This window comes from Salvelinus sp. IW2-2015, linkage group LG2 (genome assembly GCF_002910315.2).
Source record: "Salvelinus sp. IW2-2015 linkage group LG2, ASM291031v2, whole genome shotgun sequence".
Taxonomy (NCBI): Eukaryota; Metazoa; Chordata; class Actinopteri; order Salmoniformes; family Salmonidae; genus Salvelinus; species Salvelinus sp. IW2-2015.
The window spans coordinates 41,768,232-41,782,364 of record NC_036839.1 but is presented as its reverse complement, the minus strand read 5'-3'; the positions used below and the strand labels follow the sequence as shown (position 1 = coordinate 41,782,364).

The following is a 14,133-nucleotide window of genomic DNA, read 5'->3' as shown; positions in this document are numbered from 1 at the left end:
GGCAAAAACACATTTCTACCTTGCCCTCACCTGGTGTCCCAGGTCTGAATTATTCCCTTATTAGAAGGAAAAGATGAACCAGAAGTGTTTCGACCCCCCAGGACCTAAACAAGCTCTGCTTTAGAGCATGTTGATGATACTTATTGTGTGTGTAGGGGGGAATTATCCTCACCATCACCATCATAACCATCATTATTATCATCATAATCATCATCATAACTATCATCATCATCATAATCATCATCATAACTATCATCATCATCACCATCATAACCATCATCATTATAACCTTCATCATAACCATCATCATCATCACCATTGTCACCGTCATCATCACCATCATCATAAACATCATCATCATAACCATCATCATCATCACCATCATAACAGCATCATAACCATCACCATCATCATATCCATCAACCATCACCATCATAACCATCATCATCATAACCATCATCATAACCATCATCATTATAACCATCACCATAACCATCACCATCATAACCATCATCATCATAACCATCACCATAACCATCATCATCATAACCATCATAATCATAACCATCACCATAACCAACTGTCTTCATCGACCTGGCCAAGGCTTTCAACTCTGTCAATCACCGAATTCTTATCGGCAGACTCAATAGCCTTGGTTTCTCAAATGACTGCCTCGCCTGGTTCACCAACTACTTCTCAGATAGAGTTCAGTGTGTCAAATCGTAGGGCTGTTGTCCGGACCTCTGGCAGTCTCTATGGGGGTGCCACAGGGTTCAATTCTCGGGCCGACTCTTTTCTCTGTATATATCAATGATGTCGCTCTTGCTGCTGGTGATTCTCTGATCAGCCTCTAAGCAGACAACACGAATTCGGTATACATCCGTCCTTCCTTTGGACACTGTGTTAACTCCAAACGAGCTTCAATGCCAGCAACACTCCTTCCGTGGCCTCCAACTGCTTTAAATGCAAGTAAAACTAAATACATGCACTTCAACCGATTGCTGTCCGCACCACCGACCGACTAGCATCACTACTGAACGGTTCTGAATATGTGGACAACTACAAATACCTAGGTGTCTGGTAGACTGTAAACTCTCCTTCCAGACTCACATTAAGCATCTCCAATCAAAATGAATCAAGAATTGGCTTCGTATTTCGCAACAAAGCCTCCTTCATCATGCTGCCAAACATACTTCCTAAAACTGACCATCCTACCGATCCTTGACTTCGGCGATGTCATTTACAAAATAGCCTCCAACACTCTACTCAGACAACTGGATGTAGTCTATCACAGTGCCATCCGTTTTGTCACCAAAGCCCCATAACTACCACCACTGCGAACTGTAAGCTCTCATTGTGCGCCTCGCTACAAATTCGTCGCCAAACCACTGGCTCCAGGTCATCTATAAGTCTTTGCTAGGTAAGCCCCCCATCTCAGCTCACTGGTCACCATAGCAACTCCACCCGTAGCACGCGCGTCCAGCAGGTATATTCACTGGTCATCCCCAAAGCCAACACCTTTTTGGCCACCTTTCCTTCCAGTCTCTGCTTCCAATGACTGGAACGAATTGCAAAAATCACTGAAGCTGGAGACTTATATCTCCCTCTCTAACTTTAAGCATCAGCTGCACAGCAGCTTAATGATCACTGTACCTGTACACAGCCAATCTGTAATAGCATACCAACTACCTTCATCCCCATATGGGAAGGCAGGTAGCCTAGTGGTTAGAGCATTGGAGTAGTAATGAAAGATTGCAAGTTCAAATCCCCCGAACTGAAAGGGACAACCTGTCGTTCTGCCCTGAACAAGGCATGTAACCCAATGTTCCTAGGCCTTCTATTGAAATAAGAATTTGTTCTTAACTGACTTGCCTAATTAAATAAAGGTAAAATATTGTTATTTATCTTCTTGCTCTTTTGACCCCAGTATTTCTACTTGCACATCATCATCTGCACATATATCATCCAGTGTTAATGCTAAATTGTAATTACTTCGCCTTATGGCCTATTTTTTGCTTACCTCCCTACTCTCTACATTTGCACACACTGTACATAGATGTTTCTATTGTGTTATTGACTGTACTTTGTTTATGTGTACTCTGGTTGTTTTGTCACACTGCTTTGCTTTATCTGGCCAGGTCGCATTGTAAATGAGAACTTGTTCTCAACTGGCCTACCTGGTTAAATCAAGGTGAAATAAAAATAAAATAAATAAACCATCATCATCATCATCATAATAACCATCATCATCATTAATCATAACATCATCATCATCATTGCAACAACACTATCAACACATTCATGCAGTGATGGAACAATGCTTGAAAGTGTTGATTGTTTGAAATATCTGGCTTTGAGGGTAGATTCGGGTCTTTTGGAAAGCATATTGATTATATTAGAAAAACATGAAGTATAAGCTTCGGTCTCCTATACAGATCTGAGAACTGTTTCACGGTATCCCTTGGACAGACCTTAGTTACCCAACTACTGCTTCCTATCTAGACTACGGTACGATCATCTACAGTATAAAAACTACCCGAGACCTTCATCTCTGCAGATTCCTCTTGATGCCACTATTGCGCAATGTATGAATACTAAATTGGCTGTCACTCCAAAACAGAAACAATTGCATTGGTACATTCTTTTTTTTTTTTTTATGTATCAAATGGATCATATCCCTGTATATATTAAAGGGTAAATCAGCAGTCACTACATTATAGTTAACATTATAGTTATAAACATGCTGTTGAAGCTATACAGTGTTTGTTTACATTTACTTTGTTGATAACATTGGAGTAAAAAGCTTATATTTGGGTTCTGCTGGAGTACAACAGTTGAACTAAGCTCACAAGGCATTTCTAAGTTATTATTCCTCAGAATCAATGGCCTCATATCATTAATATCAAGGATAGTCAGATCTTGCATCCATACTCTGTCTGAAATTGAGAGTGGTTACATTAGTCCAGACCCAGTATTTAACTAATGAAATCATCACCATGTGAAGATATTTGTAGATTCTGTGTGTATGTATATAAACTCAGCAAAAAAAGAAACGTCCCTTTTCAGTGACCCTGGCTTTCAAATAATTCGTACAAAAATCGAAATAACTTCACAGATTCTTCATTGTAAAGGACTAAACACTGTTCCTATGCTTGTACAGTGACCATAAACAATTAATGAACATGCACATGTGGAATGGTGGGTTAAGCGACAGTTATGAAACTTAGGACACTAAAGAGGCATTTCTACTGACTCTGAAAAACACACAAAGAAAGATGCCCAGGGTCCCTGCTCATCTGTGTGAATGTGCCTTAGGCATGCAATGGAGGCATGAGGACTGCAGATGTGGCAAGGTCAAAATTGCAATGGCGTACTGTGAGACGCCCAAGACAGCGTACAGGGAGACAGGACGGACAGCTGATCGTCCTCGAGTGGCAGACCACGTGTAACAACACCTGACAGGATCAGTACATCCGAACATCACACTGCGGGACAGGTACAGGATGGCAACAACAACTCCCGGGTACACCAAGAACGCACAATCCTCCATCAGTGCTCAGACTGTCCGCAATAGGCTGAGAGAGGCTGGACTGAGGGCTTGTAGGCTGTTGAAAGGCAGGTCTCACCAACATACCGGCACCACGTCGCCATGTGCACAAACCCCCGACGCTGGACAGAGAGGACTGGCAAGAGTGTCTTCACTGACGAGTCGCGGTTTGTTTCTCACCAGGGGTGATGGTCGGATTTGAGTTTATCGTCAAGGAATGAGCATTAACACTGTAATCGATCCGCCTGTACTCTGGAGCGGGATCAATTTGGAAGTGGAGGGTCCGTCATGGTCTGGGGCGGTGTGTCACAGATCACAGCTTGTTGTCATTGCAGGCAATCTCAATGCTGTGTGTTACAGGGAAGACATCTCTCCTCATGTGGTACCTTCCTGCAGGCTCATCCTGACATGACCTCCAGCATGACAATGCCACCAAGCCATATGCTTGTTCTGCGTGATTCCTGCAAACAGGATGTCAGTTTCTCCATGCCAGCGAAGACCCGGTTCAATCCCATTGAGCACGTCTGGGACTGTTGATCGGAGGGTGAGGGTTAGGGCCATTCCCCCGAAATGTCTGGGAAATGGCAGGTGCCTTGGTGGAAGAGTGGGGTAACATCTCACAGCAAGACCTGGCAAATCTGTTGCAGTCCATAAGGAGGAGATGCACTGCAGTACTTAATGCAGCTGTGGCCACACCAGATACTGACTGTTACTTTTGATTTGACCCCCCCCCCCCTTTGTTCAGGCACATTATTCCATTTCTGTTAGTCACATGTCTGTGAACATGTTCAGTTTATTGTCTCAGTTGTTGAATTTTTATGTTCATACAATTATTTACACTGTTAAGTTTGCTGAAAATAAACGCAGTTGACAGTGAGAGGATATTTCATTTTTGTTTTGTTATTATAGAACTTTAGTTTTATTAGTTGTATTAAGTAGTTGTAGAGTTGTTTATTAGTGTATTAGTAGTTGTAGCAGTATGTTGATTAGTAGTTTTTATTAGTATTATTAGTTGTCAGTAGTGTAGCAGTAGTTATTAGTTGTATAGTATTTTTTAGTTGTATTAGTAGTTGTAAGAGTTTCATTAGTTGTATTAGTAGTGTATTAGCAGTTGTATTAGTAGTTGTAGCAGTTGTTTATTTAGTTGTGCGATATTGTAGCGAGTAGTTGTATTAGTAGTTGTAGCAGTAGTTTATTAGGTTGTATATAGTTTATATTAGTTGTATTAGTAGTTGTATTAATATTATATTAGTTAGTTGTGCAGTAGTTGTAGCAGTATGTTTTATTAGTATTATAGTTTTTATTAGCTGTATTAGTAGTTTTTTATTAGTTAGATTAGTAGTTTATATAGTTTATGTAGCTGTATAATATAGTGTTAGTAGTTGTAGCAGTATTATATTAGTATTGTAGTTTATATTAGTAGTATTAGTAGTTTATATTAGTTGTATTAGTAGTTGTATTAGAGTGTATATTAGTTTGTATTAGTAGTTTATATTAGTTGTATAGTAGTTTTAGAGTCTATTAGTGTTAGTTTAGTAGTTGTATTAGTAGTTGTAGCAGTAGTTTTATAGTGTTTAGTAGTATATTAGTTGTATTAGTAGTTTATTTAGTTGTATTATAGTTGTATTAGTAGTTGTATATTAGTGTTTAGTTAGTTTATATATAGTTGTATTAGTAGTTGTATTAATAGTTGTATTAGTAGTTGTAGCAGTAGTTTTATTAGCTGTATTAGTAGTTTTTATTAGTTGTTATAGTTATATTAGTTGTATAGTAGCTGTATTAATACGTGTTAGTAGTGTAGCAGTAGTTTATATTAGTTGTAAGTAGTTGTAGCAGTAGGTTTTATTAGTTGTATTAGTAGTTTTATTAGTTGTATTAGTAGTTTTATATTGTATTAGTAGTTGTATTAGTAGTTGTATTAATAGATGTGTTAGTAGTTGTAGCAGTATGGTTTTATTGTTGTATTAGTAGTTTATATTAGTTGTATTAGCAGTTGTATTAATATATGTGTTAGTAATTTGAGCAGTAGTTTATATTAGTAGTATTAGCAGTTGTAGCAAATTATTATTTCATTGTTAAGTTATTAGACATCAGTAGCCATACTATTTCTACTAAGTATTGTTTGTTTGTTTGTTTCATTTGGACACTCTTGAAACGAAATGGTGCATCTCAAGAGATTTCATCCTGCAAAATGTCTAATAAAATAACCATCATCACGACCACCATCACCACCATCACCATCATAACCATCATCATCACCATTACATCACTGATCCCCCATTGAAAACTGTCTTCTACATTCTCACCTCCAAATCGTCTAGTGAGAACAGGGGAGGTTAGAGTTTAGATTAGAGACTCTGGAGTGAAAGGTTCCTCTGACTTGCTATTGATCTCTCTGTCCACACTGTCCATGATTAGGTCATGGTCATGATGAATCAGACATCATTGTACTAGAACATTCCTCTGCTCTGATACACTCAGAAATGCCTCTTGAAAGCAGATCTGTACTAGTTAGCGCCCTGCTAAAACCTCAGAGAGAGGCTGTGATCTATTGTACTGTAGTTTAAAGTAATACCACTAGGTGAAGCCCTACTCACAATAACACACCCTTCATTGAGTCCTGTGTGACATCAAATKAAATKAAATACAATTGTATTTGTCAAATGCGTTGAATACAACAGGTGTAGACCTTACAGTGAAATGCTTACTTACAAGCCCTTGACCAACAATGCAGTTACATTTTTTTAAATGAAAATAAAAAAATAATAATAACAAATAAAAGTAACAAATAATAAGTAAAATAACAATATCATTATTGTGGATTGTCAGATTAATATAATAGTTTGATTAAAACGAATTCCCAAATAATCCTGTTTACACAGACACATCTGAAATCAGGCTACCTGATAGGACTGTAAATCCAGAAAATCTGGAATCAAAATAAATGTTCTACCACAGCGATGGTAGAACCATGTTCTTTGTGCCAATACTATTTGATTAGGAGTTCGGACATACACAGTTTGTTTGTGAAAACTATCTCTAAGATGCGTACTTTTAGTTTTTACAAATTCACTTCAAATTCACAAATTCACTCGCCCATAACAGGGTTGTGTTGCTGGTGCTGGCATATGCACAGATCAAATACAGCCCTGGAACTCTGATTAAGATGTTTACATGTCCTAATCATTCTACAGATTGCTTTAATCAGGCATATGCTTACTTCGATTATGACCTGACGCCGATTAAGAAAAGCAGAGAAAAGTGTTCACATGACTAATGRCATACTCTGCCTTCTGCCGTAACCAGTTTAATATCAAAGTATTAGTGTTCATGTAAATGTACTCACTGACATCAATTCAACAGGTTTATTTTCATTGGGGCCAAAATAGTCAGAGGTCTGAAGATGGTTTATAGTTTGAACACAGGTTAAGAAATATGTTTGTGCATGTGGATTTACTGCAAGTGTGTGTGTGCACCTGTGGTGTGTATGTAGAGAGTAAATGCAGAGGATGACGTGTGTGTTGAATCAGTCCCACTGGAAGTCCTCCCAGCAGCTGGCTCTGTCCCAGCACAGCTGTTACAACACCACATCACACAGAGGTAACCTTTTTTTCAACCTTTATTTAACTAGGCAAGTCAGTTTAGAACAAATTCTTATTTACAATGACGGCCTCCCCCTGCGATGCTAGGCCAATTGTGCGCCGCCCTATGGGACTCCCAATCACGGCCGGATGTAATACAGGCTGGAATTGAACCAGGGCGTCTGTAGTGACGCCTCAAGCACTGAGATGCAGTGCCTTGGACCYCTGCGCCACTCGGGAGCCACAACCTCACTGCCCTTGAATTACAACACCACGTCACACACACACAGAGGTAACCTTACGGGACTAGGGGCCTGTCATGCCAAATAGAGTCCCCCTGCCACAAAGTACCAACCAGAGGTGGTATCGTTATGTTTGCCTGTTCTCCTACAACACTGAGCCAGCAGCCACAAAGTACCAACCAGAGTCACACACACACAATTTTGGTAGAACAGCACTCACGTCGTCCTCCTTGGTTCCTCCCCAGAAGTTGGTTCCACCTGCATAGCTGGGAATGTTCAGCACCGCAATGCCCTGAAGGCTGGGCAGGGGGATGTACTGACCGTCACACTGGACACACACACACACCACACATCACACACACTTACACACACAACACACACACTACTTGGATGTAGAGCAGCGACACACCACACAGCACACACACACCACCAAGCAGAACTTTACAGGTTAAGGCTCTATTCCAATAGTGGCCGCCATTCTATCCACATAAACATTGATTTGAAACGGAATGTCTTCTAGTAATTCTAGTTCTATGGTTTCGTCTCTCACCTCCAGTTGAACCCTTCTGTTCTAGATCTTGTAGGTCTCTGGAGGAGTTCCTTGGTTCCTAGAACCCATACCACACCCTGTTCTTAGTACGCACTCCTAGAGAAGGGGGGTGTCAGTGAGGAAGAGAAAGGAGTGTAATGAGAAAAGGATAGAGAATAGAGGAGAGAGAAGAATAGAGGACAGTAGAGAGGGATGAGGGAGGAGAGGGAGAGAATACCTAGAGCTCACCTGCACTTCTCTGGGTGTTCCTCCTTTGTTGTTGGAAGCTCCAAGGTGATCTTTGCATCCAGCCGCAACGGTCCAAAGGTAGTTGTGTCATGACACATTTCTCACTAAAGCCTCTCTGTGTGGGAGATAGAAAGACACAGAGAAGTTCACAAAACTACACAAACTTTTAAAAATTATAGTGTTTTGATCTGGTCACCAAAAGGGGGCCAGTCTGTAACTTTCCTGATATGGTAGCCTAAAGGTCAGAGCTGAGAGAGGTCAGAGGTGTCTTACAGTGAGTCCAGGTCCAGAGTCCAGAAAGGGCGTAGCTCCAAATGGGTCGATATTGGCCAGCATCTTACTGTGATGTGGAGCTTACCAGGCTATAGAGGCTGCAGACCAGCACGCAAACCTGTAAACAAGAAAGACAGTGATGTTCTTAGAGAACTGTGTTGTGTGTGTGTGTGTGTGTGTGTGGGTGTGTGTGTGTGTGTGTGTGTGTGTGTGCTGTGTGTGTGTGTGTGTGTGTGTGTGTGTGTGTGTGTGTGTGTGGTGTGGTGTGTGGTGTGTGTGTGTGTGTGTGTGTGTTGTGTGTGTGTGTGTGTGTGTGTGTGTGTTTGTGTGTGAGGCTTGGCAGTATACCGTATATCCGGTAAACTGGGGCATTTAAAAATACCACGGGATGGTTTTTTCAATACCATCAATACGGTTGAACCCATTTCTTTGAAAAATATTTAGATTTTTACTGAGTTTTGTTACATTTAAATAAATACATGTCATCATTATTTTTCATTTATGAAGCTTACCAGTAGTCCCTGGTCACTTAAGGGTGTTTTTATTTATTTATTTTTTTAACCTTTATTTTAACCAGGAAGGGCTCATTGAGATTAAAATCTCTTTTTCAAGAGCGTCCTGGCCAGATAGGCAGCCACGGAAGTCATTACAAGAAAATTACAGACAGACAACATGAAAAACTACAAGTAATCTAGTAAAAACCATTGAGTTCACAAGAGTAAACAATACAATAAAACAGCAAATAAAAACATTGACAGGGTCAGGGAATCAGCCCAATAAGTCCTTCATCAGTGATTAATGAACACAATCGGGACAAGTTCTTCTCGTGTTGAAAAGTATTTGTAAGGTGTTCCAGAGACGAAGGGCCAGAGTACATAAAGAGACTTTTACCAATTCAGTTCGCGCACATTTGGAACAGTTAGCAGGATAAAGTCCAGCGAACGAAGAGAGTACCCACCACATTTCTTGAACAATAAAAATGCCCAAAATAAAAAAGGTGTAAGAACCCAAAATGGGTTTGTAAATAAAAGTTATATCCAGTGACTGAGCCTACGAGTGACTAGAGAAGGCAGCCTACCTGGTATAGCAAATGCAGTGGTGCGTAAGGGTTTTGCAGTTTAAAAATAAATCTCAAAGTGCCATGGTAAAAGAGTGTCAATTCGACGTCTCAACACACTGTTTGTTTGCAAGCACACAACAACGAGAGACCGGAGCCTTGTGAGTCACTCACTGTTGTACAGCACTCACCAGGTGATCTAGTTACAGTATGTTTGCCAGCTAGAWATCTATTCAACTATTAAGTTAAAGCTGCAATATGTAACTTTCTGGGTGACCCGACCAAATTCACATAGAAATGTGAGTTATAGATTTGTCATTCTCATTGAAAGCAAGTCTAAGAAGCGGTAGATCTGTTCTATCTGCGCTATTTCTATGCTTCCCGTTCTTAAGTTTAGTTTTTTTTGCGTCTCTGCCTCTCGGTTTAGCACCCCAGCTTCAAACAGCTGAAAATACAATATTTATGTTTTTTGAAAATATATTTCACAGTGATTTGGATTGTACAATGATTCTCTACACTACACATTGATTGTTTTGTCACATAAACAGAAATTAGGCGAATTATTTGAATTTTAGCAATCAGGAAATGGCGATTTCTACTTTCCAAAATGTATTAAGTGCTCTGCAGTTGTGCATTTGGTTTGCTCATTTAGTAGCGAGCTATCTAAATCCAGCTTCGCTTGGTAACAGCAGAGAATCCCCTCCTAGATCAAGCTTGCTGTCTAATATTTGTTTTGTAAGAAGCATTCTTGAGTTACTTGTATAAATTTATGAGCTGGGATGTCAGTCCTGTAAATACTTTAGGTCAGAGATTGTATAAAATGTTTGCAATGCGCTCGTTTGCATTTAGTTGGAATTCTCTATGGGATTTTACATGTAGTACGTATTTGTTAGCATTGCTAATCTTTCAATTATAGAGGCTGAAAATAGCGGCCATTGCGATCAGTGCCAGTATTACCGAATATCGCTATGAAGGTATGACAATCTGTGTGTGTGTGTGTGTGTGTACATGTATCAGGGCAGATGTGTGTGTGCATACGCGTGAGCACGAACCATAGAAGAAGAAGTGCGTATGTGAAGTGCGTATGTGAAATGTGCATGTATGTGTGTATGGCGCCTATGAGTGCATATACCGTAGGATGTACCAGGGCAGATGATGCGTGTGTTGAGTACAGGCAGGTTCTCCTTGCTGGTGGTGAAGGGTGTGATGGAGAATGAGCCACATGATTGGCTGCTGCGACTCACACACCTTTCAGGAGGGGAACAAGGACTCGTAGCCACTAGAGAGAGAGAGAGAGAAGAGAAGAGAAGAGAAGAGAGAACAGAGAGAGAGAGAGAGAGAGAGCGAGAGCGAGAGAGAGAGAGAGAGCGCGAGAGAGAAGGAGAGAGAGAGAGAGAGAGGCGATGAGAGAGATGGGAGAGAGAGAGAGAAGAGGAGAGAGAGAAGAGAGAGAGAGAGGGAGAAGGGAAGAGATGAGGATTAGTACTAAAGTTTCATATATCATTCTAGTGATGTACTAAGATCAACTCTAGCTATTCTAGTATGTTCTAAAATCTAGGGGGCGGAGTAGGATAGAACAAGGATGTACAACCAGAAGTAATACATCCCCTACTGTCTCTGAGGCAAGTGAAGAAGATTCCTTGTGAACAGTGAAGACTTCGTCCCACAGGACAAGTGGCACATCAATAGCAGGATCAACGGACACATCATCACTTAGGGAACACAAACACACATGTGTTGTGTAAAGTACTACACTGTGCTATGTAAATAGCCACATTGTGCTATGTAAATACTAACTGGTGCTATGTTAAATTCCCTGTGCTATGCAGAATACTACACTGTGCTATGTAAATACTTCTGTGCTATGCAAATACTACAATGTGCTATAATACTAACTGTTGCTCATGTAATACTTCCCTGTGCTATTGCAAATACTACATGTGCTTATGTAAATACTACAGCTGTGCTATGTAATAACTTCCCTGTGCTATGTAACTACTAACTCTGTGCTATGTAAAACCTACCATCTGTGCTATGTAAATAACTTTCCTGTGGCTAATGTAAATACCATATCGGTTGTAAATCTCACGTGCTATAAATACTACACTGTGCTATGTAATACGCCATTGGAGAACCACTGTGCTATTAAAGTTACCACATTGTGCTAGTGCGAAATACTACATTTGTGCTATTTGTAAATACTTCCTGTGCTATGTAGACTACTACGACATGTGTGCTATGTAATCTCTACACTGGCTTAATGTAAATACTGTCCCTGTGCTATGCAAATATTACAACTGTGCTATGTAAGTCTACGCAAGCTATGTATATACTACACTGTGCTATGTAAATTAAAATACAATTTTTTTGTGGGGCCCCCCTCCTGTAAATACTACACAGTGCTGATGTAAAATCCTACACTGTGCTATGTAATACTACCAAAGTGCTATTTAAAATACTAATTACAGCCGGTGCATGCAAAGAGATTTATCAGCCACTCTTGAGATAGCCTAATCCAGCTATCCATTGACTGCATACTGTAATTAAATCAACTAACCCAGTAATAATTTAATCAGGAGAAATAAAAGTTCATGTTTTCCTTTGTAATTCTTTCACAAAGCCCTTGTATTATTTCTAGAGCAGGGAACATCATGTGTGGGTCTGTCAGACAGAGCCACGTCCCTGTGGACAGGGTGTGTTTAGGTAGGGAATGTCCTGTAACAGGTGTAGTTAGGTTAGGGCTATGTTCCCTGTGACAGGTGTAGTCTAGTTGGGGACATGTTCCTGTTGACAGGGTTGTAGTGAGGTAGGGACATGTTCGCTGTGACAGGGTGAGTTAGGTAGGGACATGTTCCCTGTGAGTAGGGTGTAGTTAGTTGGGGACATGTTCCCTGTGAGAGGTGTAGTTAGTTGAGGACATTTCCTGTGACAGGTGTGTGTTTTAGTTGGGGACAGTGCGGCTCCCATGTGATGGGTGTAGTTTAGTGGGGCATGTTCCTGTCAGGGTGTAGTTAGGTAGGGACATGTTCCCTGGTGACAAGAGTTATTAGTTGGACATGTTCTGTGATAGGGTGGTAGTTCGTTGGGGACATGTTCCTTGTGAAGAGTGTAGTTAGTTGGGACAATGCTCCTGTGATAGGGTGTAGTTAGTTTGGGGACCATGTTCCTGTGGACAGGGTGTAGTTAGTTTGGGGGACAGTGTTCCCTGTGACAAGGGTGTAGTTAGTTGGGGACATGTTCCTGTGACAGGGTGTAGTTAGGTAGGGCCATGTTCTCTGTGCCAGGGTGTGTTAGTTGGGGACATGTTTCCAGTGACAGGGCTGTAGTTAGTTGAGGACATGTTCCCTGTTGAACAGGGTTGGTGTTTAGTTGGGGACATGTTCCCTGTGACAGGGTGTATGTTAGTTGGGGACATGTTCCCTTTTGGAACAGGGTGTAGTTAGGTAGGGGACATGTTCCCTGTGACAGGGTGTTAGTTAGTTGAGGACATGTTCCCTGTGACATGGGTGTAGTTAGTTGAGGAATGTTCCTGTGACAGGGTGTAGTTGTTGAACGATCCCGCTAGGGTGGTGTTTTGTTATTAAATCCTATGTGTTTTTCTGTAGGATCACTACTCTTCTGAAATTCAAAATGGCTGCCTAGCACGTATCCCTAGCACTAGACTCCTAACCTCACGCCTAGCCTATAACGCCTAGCCCCTATTTCTAAGGCCCTATTCTCTAGCGCCCTATTTCTCGCCCTACTCCCTAGCACTACTCCTAGACCCCTACACCCTAGCCCCTATTCGTCTAGCCGCCTATTCTCTAGCCCCTACTCCCTTAAGCACCTCCCTCCCTAACCCTACCCCCTAGCCCCTGATTCTCTAGCCCTATTCTTCTAGCCCTAGTACCCTGGTGGCCCCTATTCTCTAGGCCCTATACCTAGCCGCCTACTTTTCTAGCCCCCTACTCTCTGCCCCCTAGACTACAGCTAGATTCTTAGCCGCCTACTCCTAACCCTAAGCCCTAGCCCTCTACTCTCTAGCCCTATTACTCTAGCCCCATACCTAAGCCCCTTATTGTCTACCCTACTCCTAACCCTACACCCTAGCCCTATCTCTAGCCCCTATTCTCTAGCCCCTACTCTCTAGCCCCTATCTCTAGCCTATACCCTAGCCCTTTCTCTAGCCCCTCCCTCCCTAACCGCCTAGCACCTACCCCTACTTTGCCCTTATTCTTAGCCCCTAAGTGCCTCTAAGCCCTACTTCCTAACCCTACACCTGCCTTCTCTAGCCCGTATTCTTAGCCCTATTCTCTAGCCGTTACCCTAGCCCTATTCTCTGCCGGCCTATACCCTAGCCCTATTCTCTAGCCCTAGATCCTACACACTGGGCACAGACGTCAATTCACTCTAGTTTTGATTTAATTTTCCTTGTGAACTAATGTCAAATTTATGGGTGAAATCAACAAACCTTTCACCAGGTTCATTCGGGTTTATGTTTCAAGAGTTGGGTGAAAAAAATACTACTTGATCCGGTTGGATGACTTTTTTGCATCTAATCAGTTTTCCATGTTGATTCAACGTCATCAAATGAATGTTTTTGTTGAAAGAACACGAAACACGTTGAATTCAGTCACTCCTCTAGGTTTAACAGGATTGGGATAATGGCAGGCGAG

The 14,133-nt window shown here is 41.3% G+C and overlaps 1 pseudogene; it reads right to left on the bottom strand.

Moving 5' to 3' along the window:
• The window catches only part of LOC111971941 (diacylglycerol kinase eta-like), a 78,886-nt pseudogene that overhangs the window by 20,711 nt on the left and 44,042 nt on the right, over positions 1–14,133 (bottom strand).